The sequence below is a fragment of the Strix aluco genome, chromosome 1, assembly GCF_031877795.1.
Source record: "Strix aluco isolate bStrAlu1 chromosome 1, bStrAlu1.hap1, whole genome shotgun sequence".
In the NCBI taxonomy this organism is placed as follows: domain Eukaryota; kingdom Metazoa; phylum Chordata; class Aves; order Strigiformes; family Strigidae; genus Strix; species Strix aluco.
Window position 1 is genome coordinate 137,155,923 of NC_133931.1, and position 15,152 is coordinate 137,171,074.

The window sequence follows — 15,152 nt, forward strand, 5'->3', positions numbered from 1 at the left end:
AGGAGTGAGGCATTTAATGAATTTAAATATAAAAATTAAGAAAACTAGTAAGTCGAGCATGCATTTTGTATAAAACTTCTTTAAAACAGCCATTTTCGTAAACGGTAGCAAAAATGTATCATGATGCTTAAAAACCTGTAATCCTTTATTGTCAAGATTTGTAGGTCAACCAAACTACTGTTTTAAATTCTGAACTTTTGGGCTTCATTCATGAGGCAACGAGGCTAAAATGATAGCATGCTCTGCCTTTCCCCCTCAAGCTTTAAAACACATTGGGAAATTTCAGCCAGATTTAGCAGAAGAGCGCAAGTCTGGAATTCATGACAGAAAGTCTGCAGCGCAGGCAGTGACTGTGTGATAGCTTGGCTTGCTAATTGCTTACTGAAAGCATTAGCATTTGTAAAGCTATTAAGTGTTAATTTTGCTGTATGATTTCAATTTGTGTTCATTTTTCAAACAGAAATTAATTTTCCCTGCGCTTTGTTAAAGTACATAGGTACACACAAGCCAATACTGTTTGGTACAATTAGAATAGAAACTAACCTTGAAAAGAAAAAAAATTATATATGTGTATTTTCTTGTGACTGGGGACCTCTGTTCATGTTTGCTCACAGTATTGGAGTATGTATATTTTAAAAGCTAAAGAAATATCTTGAGGAGTCATATGTATGAAGAAAGTATTAATTCTGTCAATTTGTTTTCTTGAATCTGTGGTAGAGAATCATCCTGCCCTCTGTTGACTCTGAAGTACATTGCAAACTCAGAAATTCACACGAGTTAACAACCTGAATTAATCTTGCTTGCCTATATAAGTTCCCTCCTGCTACTTTCTGCTGCCAAGAGCAGTGTGCAGATGTTCTTTCAGGCTAATCATTAAAAAGAAAATAATATGCTTCATTTCTTCTGACCTAGGCGTTAGTCAATTTGAATAGCAAATCACTATTGTATGCCTAGTTCATAACTCAAATTTTAAGTGTTCCTCATTCTCATGCATAATACTTCTTTTTTTCTTGAAGAGCATTGCTTAGGTGCTTTTTCTGATGTAGTGCAGTACCTCAGTCTGAGTTAATAAATTAATTTTAATGTCATTATGAATAAAAACTATGAAACAAAGGTTTTGAAATATTATTCTCAGATTTTAAGAATTTGCTTTTTTTATTAAAAAAAAGTATTTTTTTTTTACACAGTAGACATTCCATCCAACATTTTTATCATAAATATATCCAAATACATCTAAACAGACAGTCCCAGTCACTGATTTGCATAGTTGCAGCCAAAACATTTCCAAAATTGGTACTGATATTACTAAGGAGTATCACTTTCTCTTATAAAAATATTTTGTTGCTGTCAACTGACAAACTCTTTTTGCTGCACAGTTTCCTTGTGGAAGCTTCTATCTATCCTGTTCCTAATTCTATGATGTTTTTTCTAAACTGTTGCTGATAAACTAGACAGTAATGAAAGATTTAATAACTAATATATAGTAACATACAATATTACTTTTTGTTAATATACCTTAAACTAGACTATGCGGGTAAATATGTAATACCAGTGATGAACTACAGATTAAATGAGGAAGTACTTACACTTTATTTTTACTTCTTACACGTGTTTCTCTACAGCTCAAATTATCCCTTGACTAGTGGAAGACAATCTGTTAATTGAAACCTAGACTACTTTTTTTTTTCTCAAGTCCCAATTTAGACTAGATTTCAAAAACTAAATAAACAACAGTCTGCCTGGCCATTAAAAAGGAGTGTGTCAGGTTTCTGTGTAATTAAGTCTTTTAAATAATCTCCACTTAACCATTCATGAGGGGCCATGTAATCTCTAAGGATTTACATTGCTGTCGCCTTTTGGCCCAGTATGATGGGGATATATGCTTGGGTGTTGCAGAGTGAAAAGGATTTGCTCACTGAAATACAGCTGCAGGTAAATCACCAACGTGTACTGTATGCCACCAGCAGTATGTGCAATATGTACATTTTAAAATATTGAGGAAAAGGTTTTGTCTATGCTAACACTTTAGTTAATATGAAACTCATAACAGATGCGCTGACTAGTTAAATATGGGTTTGAAGTGGAATAAGCTGTCCCTTTACAATTTGCCTGTATTACAAAGTTTACTTTTGTAAAGGCATTGCAAACATTGGTGTAGAGAAGATGTACATGACCCCTGTGCCTTACAGCTTTGCACTGCTCTGTTCTCTGAACCCCAGGGACGGGCAGGACTCTCCTGCCACTGTGCTCTTGCTGCCTGTTGTGGCCACTCTAGGACATCTGGATCAAAACTGACAATAAAGGTTTACAGGTAGGAAACCTGTACTTGGTGGGTTTCTGAGCATGCTGGGACTTCTTAGGAAAACAGCCCGGAGCAGGGAATGTTAACAGATCTCACATTGCACAAGGAGAAACCCAGAGACGAAAGTAGCAAAACATTTGAAGGAGGGGACCTATGTGGTGGAGGTATCACAGTGATCTCCTAGACAGGGACACTGGCACTGTGACTGGAAGCTGTAGGATTGCAGCTTGGGGCTGGCTAGATGCGGAGACTGGGACAGGAAAGAAATCCACTGCAACACTTCACTGCAGGTGAAGCTTAGAGGAGCTGTGCTTGGATCGCTGAGAGAGCTGTGGTATGCTAACCACTGCTTAAGGACGAAGGTAACGTCACAGGTAATGTCCCAGATCAGCAACTGCAAGTGGCTCCTCTTTACTTTCAGTCTTCTAGCGCTGCACTTCTGCTTTGGTGGATCAGTAACCTGCTGCACATCTTACCAGACTGCAAAACTCAAAACTGAGCATGTGAATCAGAGGAAAACCTGTAAGGACATGTCAGGAGCTTTGAAATAAATGTCTTTATATCTGCATTGCTATTCCATGCAAAGAATAAGGTGTGTGTGAAGACTACATAATGATTAAAGAGGGGAGAGTAAAAGATGTAATAGAGCAATGACTGCTGTGAGCAAATGTATCATAAGTTCTGTAGAAAAAAAACAGCACATAGAGGTGTGGTTAAAGATTCAGTTACAGCACCCATGCACGAGGGTATTAAAATGAAAGTTGCGCTGTCGAGATCAATCTGGTATTTCCTGCCTTTTTAATCAGAGCTTTTAAAGTTTGAATTCCCGTGTATGTGTGGTCACATACTGGTGCTCAGGCATGTGTCGTTCTATCACTATATCTGTATTGAATCACTGTAAATCATTAGCATTTTATGTGCTAAAAACAAAGAATATTCACAGACTCAAAATCTCCAGAGAAAATTGCAGATTTTTTACATGAAAGTTTTACTCTTGCTATGGTTTAAATATATCAGAAGATGAGTGTGGCTCAAGATGTTGTGGAGGCTGGGAAAACAGTATGTTTGTTCTGTTCTTATTCTTTCCTAGGTACCTGCGCATGAATCACTGGATCAGGTACAGAGCTAAATGAACCTGTACTCTGACCCAGAACATCCATTCCTATGTCACCATAACTTAATAGTCCAAAGTAAATAAAAGCAAATTCACTGAAATATTTTTGAAATTTTAATGCCAGCACTACTGATACCTTAAAAAAAAAAAAAAAAAAAAAAAGCCCCGATAAAATAATTATTTATGCTTGTAAAAGTTAAGTGAAGCATTCTGCATTTCTTTTTCAGGAATCAAATATGAAAATTATGTTTTAATTTAATTGTACTTTTGAAAAATATACACCTAAAAGGAGGAAGATTTAAGAAAGCATTCAAATACTCATGAAAGGATCTGGAAAGAGCAGTCTTTGAAGTGCTGCAATTCTTAGGCTGCCCTTTTGGTATTGCTGTCTCTGCTTTGCCATGGGGAAATAATGGACTCAGGCAGGCAGATGGTCACTGAAGAGATTGTTTTTGACTTTTGGCATCAGTACTTCATATCCAGACTCAAATCTTTGCAGGTGTGGAATTTCTTTGAAAGTTTGGCACTTTACTAATTTAAAAATAGCTAAACTGAGGGCTTGTTTCTTTTTTTTTCTTAAATATTCATTGAAAAAATTGCTGCTGAACTGAGTCTTTACATGCCGTATTTCAGCCCCAAGCAGATTTTTATGGCTGAGTAATAAACCCCTGGAAATGGGGTTTTATAATGGAATATGCAACTTAACCTTAAGTAGAACAGCATCTTACAATAACACATATTTGGAACCTACAAAATCCCTTGGCCCCAAGGGTGGTGTTATAGGGAAAAGGACTGCAATAGCAGTTTAATTTATCATAAATACATAACATATTTTATGATGATTTGATTGTGTTGAAAAATTTCACCTTATAGATTTTAATAAAGCAACCTACTGGTAAACTTATTGCAGTTGGCTTTATTTTCCTTTGACTAGAGGTCTCGTCAGAGTGAAGCATAAATGACTTAGTTTTAGAAGCTGGTTAATAAAAAATAGATTTCCTTTCCCTTTGACTTGTTTATGAAGCTGAAAAATGACTAGCCACCTCACTGGTGTGTGGCAGAGCTAATTTCTACAGTTCTTCAACTGGCAGTGAGTAACACATTATGGTTAAGCTAAATAATCCATTTTCCTTCATGAACGTGAAATGCAATAAATGATCTAAGATGCGTATAAGAAACCCAGGAAAATTTCCATCTTCTGCAAAACAGAAGAAACAGGTAAATGTCGCCTGTGCTACCTTCTGGGCAGATTGGTCACCAGGAGAGCCGCAGACCAGGGATAGATCGGTCTTATTTTCTTAGTTTGCAGTGGTATGGAAAGAGCTGTTTCTTGGCCATACTCTGCCTTAATTGAAGTGTCATCAAGAACTGCCACAAATTAAAGCAGAATTCATGTAGGTAGTTTCCTTGCCCAGTAACCAACCTAACATTTGTGATACCTTCCTAATGAAATAAAGATGATTGAATTTTCAGCTTTGTTAATCTTCCCATCCTGTGTAATTCATAAATTAAAAATTGAGAAGTAGAAGTTAGGTTTTTATTTTACTGTACATCATTTTGTTTCACAATTATGTTGGTCTTATCTAAGTTACAATAATTTAGAGGAAAAAAAAAGTGTTATTTTAAGTAATTTTTTGTTTGGGAACCACTACGATTGTTTCAATTAAACTTGGGAGGATTTTTGCATCAAGGATATGTTGTACACTGATACTGTATACTGATAATAATAAATGCTTTGTATGTAAAGTTATGGTGCTTGTAGATGAAACTTAATACTATATGCCAAGCCCTTAAAACTTGGAAAAAGTTATCTAAAATGACTTGAATAAACACAATAGTTCTGAATTAAAACTCCTATTGAACTTCTAGAGAACCAGAAATAAATGGTGTTGCTTGTTCCTTTTCAGCCATTCTTCTGAGAGCCCTTTCCTGAGAAGCCAGAAATCTCTCCAAGAGATTCTTAAAATGCCATTCCTACAAAATCTGAATGCAAACTGATTTTTATTGTTTTTCTTGGAATGTGAATTGGACTGATGAATAGTAATGGAGTATGTGGTTGATGTTGTAGTATAGATCTAGAACCTAGTGAATGATAAATTAGATATTATCAGAATGTCACATCTTTACATTTTTGTTGTGAAATATTGTTTAGTCTGCACTTGTAAATTATTTTGATCCCTTTTCCTATATAATAATGAAATGAACATTATAGTAGATAAAAATAACATGAAGTCAGAATGTTTCCAATTAGGGTTTATAGCCTATGTCTGAAAACATTTGGCCTATGGGTTTTCATAGTGGGTTTTTGGTTTGTTTTGGTTGTTGGGTTGTGGGTTTTTTTCAGTATGGTAATCACTTCCTTTGTCCCTTGATTCCTACAAATATTGATTTTATTGCAATTCTCACAAACAGAGACACAAATAATTTACTAAGAAAACTGAGTGTCTAGGCAGAAGCTAGATATGCTGGAAGATGCTTTGAGTGGGCCATAAAGCCCACAGCTGTTTCTTCAGTCAGTTTGTGATCAGGTAAGGAAGCACAAATGAGTTGCTGGGCAATATTTCAGCTAATATTTCTTTTCAGTGGTAATGGATGGTGGTCTCCTGAAAAGTGATCTTTTAGAAGACAGTGCACAGTAAACCTGGAAACCAAATTGTAACTTGGCCTGACAAAAATCACAGCAATTTGAAAAATGCTAATAATGATTCTTTGAAATTGCTTGATAGTTCATCATTGCGTAATGCTTATCAAGTTTTAGTTTTCATTACAGTTTTCAAAGGCAGAAAGATGGGAAAAGGGATAGAAAGGGAAAGAACAAAACAAGTTGAGACTCCTGTACAGTAGAATCAGTTCAAAGCTAAGACTGTGAAAACTGCTTACCCTTGTCCTGATACTGCACTTTGTGGTACATAAATTTGCTCTTCTTTTGTCATTAAAAATGTGGTATTTTTTGATCAATAATGTTTATATAAAATAAAAACTATTCTCTCTGAATTCAGTGCACCTTCTCGTAATTGAGTGGACTGGAGCATTAGAAATTACCTGAACCTGCATTCGGGCTGTTTCCAGGACTTGTCTAGGGCTATTAATTAGCTCCTGTAGATTGTGTACACTCATTTTGCATAATATCAGCATTTTTTGACACCCTGGATTCAAATAATTTTTGACCCAAAGGCAAAGTGTAACTGCAGTAGTCGAACTCTGCTGTGCCTTGAATGTCCCCTGTGAATGCAGCCGTGTGCTCAGTGGTAACCCTGTAGTGCCAGGGATTAGGTTATTCTGCAGCACCTGCATCCCTGTGGCAGAAAGACATCATGTAAGCCGCAGCTCTTTTCCATCTATCATTTAGTTTCATCCCATTGCCTGTAGGCTGTCTTTTTTTTTTTTTCAAGTCCTTCCACTTAAACCCTAAGCAATTTATCACTTCTTTTCTGTCTCTTAGCTCCCTTGTTCTCATTTGCTCTGATCCTCTTCAGACTGGATATCTCCAAATAATTTGTTTGCTTTAATTCCATGAAGCTCCAGGCTTGCAGTTCTAACCATATCCCATTAACTTTGACTTTCTCCTTCTATTTTCTGCCACTTCTTCATGGCATCTGCTATCCAGTAGCGAAAATTTATTCTCACTTTGCTCAACAGCTTTCTTTAACACCTTGTCACACTTTCAGATGGACATCTTTATGCTTTCTCATATTTAGGAGATCTGGTATTCACCTGCAAAACTGTGTGGTGCCCACAAAAACTTAGCACTGGTTAGTTTGATGGATATGAGTTGGTGCCTGTTATAGTTGGTGACCGATATTGTCTATGATTTCTTTCTTGACAATATACATTAGACTTTGTTGCTTTATAATTAAATCTTAGGTCTCAGAGGTGGATATGTTTTTATTGTGGGTTTTTTTTGTTCAAGCCTTAATAGGAGTATTGGTCAGTGCTTAGGATTCATGATTATCAAAGGTAATGCCAAGAAAATTTATACTTATACTTAATTTATACTGGTGTGTACCTCCCAGTCCAGATCTACATAAATGTAACTATTCTGCACTTCAATTTTTGTATTCCTGAAAATGATTTGAAAGCTGATACATTCTTACCTAGTTTTTAAAGAACTACTCAAAAGGAAGATAATGTTATTTTACCTAATTATTTCTTTGATGCATTATCATGAAATAAATTGAAAACTATCACACTGTACTTCATACATTAACCTATATTGAATAGCTGAACTCTGCCCTTACTTTCTATGTCCCCTTTGAGAGGAAATACTAGAATGAAAGCCTTTTTATTTTTTTCTTTTCCCTCTTTCCTTAACAAATAAGTGCTTTTGTCCAGAGTTGGCTTTGGCAGGTCTACTGTCATGTATAAAAATTGATTAATTTTTTTCATCCATAATACATTTATATTTTTCTCCTACTACTCAACTTGTAATAGATAGATCAAAATTCTGGCTAGCAATTTTGTGGAAATATTTTTCTGAAAAGCTCTTGGAAGCAATCAAAATATTATACAAGGCTGGAACTTTACCTAGTTGTTAATTGGCAGGTTAAACTTTTATAGGTTTCTGGTACCCTGGCGATACATGACTATTAAAAATTGCAGGTGGTTCAGGGGAAAGGGGGAGGTGAGTTCCTGTGCTAGTAATATATCATAAAACTATATATTTCATGTGCCTGTTGTGAAAGTGGAGACTTTAATACTTTTTCACAATATAAGCTGATTAAAGAATCTTTATGGATCTCATTAACTGAAGTTTTTCTCTGTGAACACTGAAAAATGTAATGCTTATGGATAAGAACCACAAAAATAATTAGTCTCTGTGGTGCCTCCTTTGGTTTAACAAAAGCAGTGTGATATCAAATGTGCTTACTCGTTCTGAGCTTGTTTGTCCTTTTGCACAAAATTCTGTCAATGATTTGGCCATTTTCCTTAATTCTGGCATGATCGAGCATAGGAAGTGAAAGGATAGGATTGTTGCGTGCTCCAACTACAATAAAATACTACAATGTGTTTCACAGTCACAAAATCATGGAATTGTTGAGTTTGGAAAGAACCTCTGGAGATCACATACTCTCACCTCCTTGCTCAAAGCAGGGTCAGCTACTGCAGGTTGGTCTGCGCCAAGTCCAATCAGGTTTTGAATATGTCCAGAGATGGGGACTCCACAACCTCTGTGGGCACAATGTTCCAGTGTTTGGCCACTCTAACAGTGATAAAAGTATTTTCTTATGTTTAAATGGAACTTCCCGTATGCCAATTCGTGCCCATTGCCTCTTGTCCTTTCACTAGATACTACTAAGAAGAGTCTGTCTCCATCTTCTTTACAACACCATCCCCAGTCAGACATTTGTACACGTTGATAAGATTACCCTGAGCCATCTCATCTCCAGGTTGAACAGTCCCAGCTCTCTCATCCTCTCATATGAGAGGCTCCAGTCCCTTCACTGTCTTCTGTAGACTTCTGCTGGACTTACTCCAATATGTCCATGTCTCTCTTGTACTGAGGATCTTTATCCCCAGAACTGGACGCAGTCTTCCAGATGTGCCTCACCAGCATGAAGCAGAATGAAAGGATTGCCCCTGCCAACATTGTCCAGCTCCCTCAGCACTCCTGGGTACATTCCATCAGGTCTTACGGTTATCGTTAACCTTTCCCTAACCTGATCCTCCTCTATGGATGGTCAGTCTTCAGTGCTCCAGACTTTCCCACTGGTCTCTGTGGCCTGGGATTCTTGCAGACAGATCCCACCAGTGAAGACAGAGGTGAAGAAGGCATTGAGTACCTTGGCTTTTTCCATGTCCTTTGATATCAGTCCCCTGATCCATTCAACTGTGTGCCCACATCTTCCCAAATCTTCCTTTTGTGACTGATATCTCAGTAGGTGGTCTTGTGCCTTTCATGTGCCATGTCAGATTCACCTCCAGATGGGCTTTGGCTTTCTTAACCCTGTCTCTGTATTCCTACAGTCTCCTGTCTCTGCTTCCACCTCTATTATGCTTCCTTTTTATGTTTGAGTTTTGTCAGGAGCTCCCTGTTCATCCATGCAGGCCACCTCCTGCCTTTGCTTGGCCTCCTGCCCATCAGCTGGACTGTTTCTGAGCGTGGAGGCATTGGTAGTTGAAAATCAACCAGCTCTTTTGGACCCCTTTTCTCTTCAAGGCCGTGTCCCATGGGATTCTTCCAGGCAACCCCCTGAACAGACCAGAGTCTCTTCTCCTGAAGTCCAAGGTTGTGATTCTGCTTGTTTGCCTTGTTCCATCCTCTCAGGATGCTGAACTCCACAATGTCATGGTCACTGAAACCAAGGTTGCCCATGACCTTCACCCTCCTGACCAGTTCCTTCTTGCTTGTAAGTATGAGCTCCAGCGGAACACCTGCCTTTGTCCATTCCTCAATTGCCTGTGTTAGGAAGTGACCACTGATGCTCTCCAGAAACTTCCTGGATTGCTTGTGCTCTGCTCTGTTGTTCTTCCAGCAGATAACAGGTGGTTGAAGTCCTCCCCATTGAGGATCAGAGCATGTGAATTTGAGGCTTCTTCAGTTGTCCAAAGAAGGCCTTATCTACTTCTTCAACTAATGCTTTTCAAACCTATTTTGTTCTGCTTGAAAAGGACAGAGCCTTAATGCTTTATTCAACTTGATCTGTCATTCAGATTTTACAGTGTTAAGTCAAGAATAAAAATATTGAATAGTATTTGGAATGAGCTTACCGGACCCTCTTCCAAATAAAATGTTGTCTCTTAATACTGTTTAGTAATGATGGTTTCCCATTAATAGTTTTGTGACTGTTGCATGGTGTTTAATCATTTAATATGTACTCTATTAGTAACAAAATAATGACATTCAGTCAGGTGTATTGATTTTAATTAAGATAGAACAAAGACAGGCATTCAAGTGCTTAAAAAAATGTAAGGATTTTTCCACTGATGATTCCATCTTATCTAGTATGTGAGTGGTAGGTTTCATTCTCATCTAAGTAAATATCCTTAGAAATATTTTGTGTATTATGTATCACAGATATTCAGCGAGAAATATCCTACACATTTTTTTGAGACACTTGCTTTTATTATTTTCTAATAATCATTTTGTTCCTGTTATGAAAACCAGCAGAATGACATGTGGAAGCTTGTTTGGAATGGTCCACAAAGGCCAGAATGGTCTTTCTAATATTAGTCAGACTTCAGAGTAAATGTAGGTAGTTACTGGCAAAGGCTGAAGAGATTTATGGTTGTTGGATTTTTAGCATGTTCTTGTTCTGTTGTGTTAGTCCTGGGGCTACACATCCTCTTTTGCAGAACACAAGATGTTTCTGCTTGTGAAGAAGGTGCACCGGGAGGTGAAACACAACACAGAGCTTTGAAACTCGAAGCAATCTAGCCTGGTCAGGGCTATGCTGAGCCCTGCTCATCTAACTTTATATTAATTTCTCAAACCCAGGGCAGGACCTCCCTAAACTTTTTCACTGAGATGCTTTGGCCTTCTTGGCACCTCTTCAGGGCTTTTTGCAGAAGTACCCCAGGTTCTCTGAGATGGCTGAAAGAAAAACATTCCAGAGAAGTGTGTTTGGCTTTGTCTCCTTTTATAGAGAAGATGTCTTCAAAGTCGGGAAGAGTGTTTCATACATATGTGTATAGATATACATACATACTCATCAGGACAGCCTTTTTTTTAAAAAAATTTGTGAGATTTGTACATGTATTTCTTTCTTCCCTCCCTAATGACATTGAAATAAGCACCCAAAATCCTAACATGAAAACTTGAAATCCTGGTTGTTTTTTGTACACATCACTCTGCCTGTCATAATTACTATGAATTAATTCACTTTTCTGATCACCCTAGAAGACGGTGTCAGTGGAAGTTTCTTACTGGGAAGACTTTTCACATCACTGGGCAGCTATGAAATTCAGTCTGTTCCTTCTTGTCTGTACTGAAATTGTAATTATGAATATTGGAAACCTGGAATGTGAAGCATAGCAATTCAAGAATGAAATAAAAATATTTTGATAGAAATATCAGGATATTTTTGTTATTGGACAGATCAGATTTTTCTCTCCTTTTCAAACATTTTATTATTGCAAATACAACAGGACTTAAACTGTATGTCTTCAAATACCCTTTGAAAACAAAAAAGATTGATCATTTACATTTAACAAATAGCTTTATTTATAAAGCATGGTTTTATCTCTCATACGATTAAAATGCAAGATTAGTACTTTGCATTCATCATTTTAATGTTGCTTACTAATTTAAAATTCAATGGCCACAAGCCAAAAAGCAAAAGATTGCTTGAAACATATCTGTGAGCTCTCACTGTACTTGAAGAAAAAATGAGTTCTCATGCACTAGCACAAAGAATTTCTAGAAAACTTAGCTACCTGTTATTTCTTGCTCTGTGATCTTCATAGAACTTCAGAAAAGCAAGTCCAAGGAACACAAAAAAATACAAAGATTTAAGGTAGAAAAGCAACATCTCAGTACAGAATAATATGCTTCTGAACAACTGTGAAGATATAAAAATATACAGAATTATCATCTTGAAACAAAGAGATTAGTTGCAAGGATGGCCCCCAAAGGTACGTGTTTCTTCATGCAAATAGAAATTTGAGTATATTGTTTTTCCTTCAATAAGAAATTTTATACTTTTCATGGCATGGAAATAGGAACAACTCCCAATATTACATGAATGGGTTCCAGAATTTCAAAGTGTGCCACCAACGAAGCACTGGCTTTCAGACACAGAAGGAATAAAATGGCTATTCAAAAACTGCATGCTCCTCAGCTATATTTAATACTAGAAAATAGAGTACAACTTTTACATTTATTCCATAGGGCCTCATTCCAGAAAACACTTCCATGAATAGAACTCAAAGGCACTGCTTATGTGCATGAAGGTGCTTATGGGTGAGAGTGTTTCCAAGAAGAATTGTATTTGCTATCTCTGTATTTGAAAAGTTACAAGAGTTTAATTTATTCAGTTTTAAATTGCTGTTATAAAAGCCGTGCAAATGCACCTAAAGCCTGCTTAGCTTAATTAAATAATTATCAATGTAATTTTGTTATAAAAGAACTTTTAAATGAGCTTGAATTAATATGTTATTTAAACAATTTAAGTAATTATTAAACAAGTATTAAGTGAGAATGTGTTATCTTTGTTATTCGCATGAGTTTCACTAGATTTCATTTAAAAGACTTGCGTTTTTTTTTCTCCTTTATAACTAGTTATTTCTTATAAAATCCAAGATCTCCTAAAGGAAACATGTATTCCATGTATGCTCACTTTCCCTTAATATATATTGAAATTATACGGCCCATAAAAGAAATGCTGAGAAAATCAGATATGACTGGTGTTGAAATGGAAGTTAAAGACCTAGGATTCTTATAAATGCTATTATTTGAGCAGTAAAATTTGCTTCTTGAATGATGAATGGCTGCATAGAATATGAAGAATGAATGCATTTGTATCTTGTTCTTTCAATAATAGCTTTCAGCTTGTTGTTCTTCAGGTTCCCTGCAGCAGCAGTATTATAATTTTAATAGTATGTAAAATCAGTCCTTCGTTACAAGAAAGCTCTTAGGCAAGTGCAGTGACATCTGCACATTACCAGCAATGAACACCAAGTAAATTTGTAATGAAGAACTTCATGTGCTACCACTCATCAATGATCCTGGCTTGTTTCTCTGCTTTGTTTTGCTGTTTAAATTTTCAGCATTGAGTCCTTAACGCTCTTGTTTCCTCATACCCATACAGAAATGACTGTTGTTGTTTCACATCTCAATACTGTGAATTTAAACAGGCTGTGAACTAAGTTCCTAGCTCCTTAGTCAGGTTATTCCATCTTGTTCATTATAAACAGTGCCATTTCTATGTGGTGGACTGTAATACTGGGAGACTAGGGAAAAGATAATGACGGTCATCAGGGTTTTCTATCTCCTCTGTTTTGTCCTGAAATGTGTGAGAGTTGTGTGTACAACAGGGTGTGTGTCTCACTTGTACATCTGCTGATCCATCCAAGGAATATGCAAAATTTTTGCTGAGACCTTATCTCCATGCTGCCTGCTATACCACCCTCTGCTTAAGTGTTAAGTGCCTGCTGCTTAAGTGTTGAAAACGGAGGGTAGCAAATCTCCTATTCTTTGAGAAAAGCTAGAATAAGCAGACACATAAGACACAGCTGACATTCAGCTCATGTCACTGGGGTAGGCTCAAAGTGAATTGAACATGCATTCATCATGTGTAACGTTTTTAACACTGGTCAGTTTTGGCTTTAATGTCATTAGAAAGCAGAATATGCCTGGCCAGTGAGAACTTTGTCTCTTGAGTCAGAAGAATGAGTTAAAAAAAGAGGTATTAAGATACACGGAGCACAAAACATCTCACATTACTTTATCCATCTAAAAATTAGGCATGTGCTCCAGATAGTCCACTATGTTTTCCTTCACTACTCAGTTGAAATTGGTGGTCTGGATCACACTCGGAGGGTGCCCACCTCTGCTGCCTTTCTGCTAATTTGTGGAGGTGTGCAGTCAGGTTTATGGCGACCTTTTTAAAATATAAAGTGTATGTGTAATTCTCTGGTAATATGTCCTGTGATATGTTTTCATCCCCTTAGTTTTCTGACAGTACCTGGTTCTTCATCACCAGCACAAGAGATACTCAGATACCAACTCTGAGAGATCAGTGTTTTAATTCTATGCAATTCATTAATAAGCACTGGCACTTCTATGAAGAAAATAAATTCCACACATTCACTGTAGCAGTGCTAGGTCCTTAATGAGATTTTTCTGACAGATTGGACTGTGGTCTGCTGAGGAAATGCAAAGGATCTCTGCATCGTACGTATATTTGTTAGGGAGCACTTTGAACAGAAGAACATGTTGCAAGGACATGGCTGTGACAGAGATCACAGTCCTGAGCTTCAGGAGTCTCAAGATTTTCACAATAAACTCATGTCTAGCATTCCTGTTCATATCTTTAGAAAACCACCCTTCAATTGCTGCCTGTATTTTGGTACCTCTAGGCAGTTATGTATTATATTAAATGTTAGAACAAGTGGGATAAAGCCATTGACATTCTGACAATCTTGGAAGAGGAGAGCTCTCATAAAATTTAATATCCTCACCCCAGAACAGGAAAAATAATCTCACAGGTTTCAGTAGATGGATGGATGTATACCCTATTTTATTTTTCTACATCAAGCTCAACAGTACTAACTGTCATTAATCATTTCAGAATCTCTGCATTGCTATTTTTAGGAGCATGAAAAATTTCAGTATTATAACATGATCTCTGCTAGAAGGAGGTCAAATAAATGGTCTGCAGTGGAGATTTGCTGCTAGAAATACATTGGTATAAAGTCGAAAGTAACTTTATAGTGTGGGACTACTGGGTGGGTATACAGTAATTTACTAAATTACAACAGATTTAAGCTGCTGGAACATTTTTATTAATACTCCTATTTGTTTTTACAATCCATTCACCTCAGAACTCAGCAGTTTATTCAAAACAGGTATCTTGGATTTAATTTCTAAAAATATTTTGATATTTTTTATGAACATTTAAAACCCAGAGGCTCTGTGTGCTAAAACCAAAACATAGACATTTTATGGCTTTCTAACTTTTTGTCACCTATTAGAAGATTGTGAGTATTGTGCTAGATCACTGAATGGAGGCAGCTCTGATTAGGAGCTGAGAGACAGAGTGCTTCTTCATCTGTGGGAACTGTTCTTTGCAGGACCAC

At 36.8% G+C, this 15,152-nt stretch overlaps 1 protein-coding gene and 1 long non-coding RNA gene across 4 annotated transcripts in view; both read left to right on the top strand.

Annotated features, from left to right (window-relative positions):
• Positions 1 to 6,410, top strand: part of LOC141928567 (uncharacterized) — an 89,200-nt gene extending 82,790 nt beyond the window's left edge. The window contains exon 3 of the long non-coding RNA XR_012624796.1: positions 5,324 to 6,410. This is a non-coding gene — a long non-coding RNA (uncharacterized LOC141928567). The remainder of the gene's footprint in view (positions 1 to 5,323) is intronic.
• The window catches only part of HDAC9 (histone deacetylase 9), a 489,787-nt gene that overhangs the window by 150,445 nt on the left and 324,190 nt on the right, over positions 1 to 15,152 (top strand). The window lies entirely within an intron of this gene.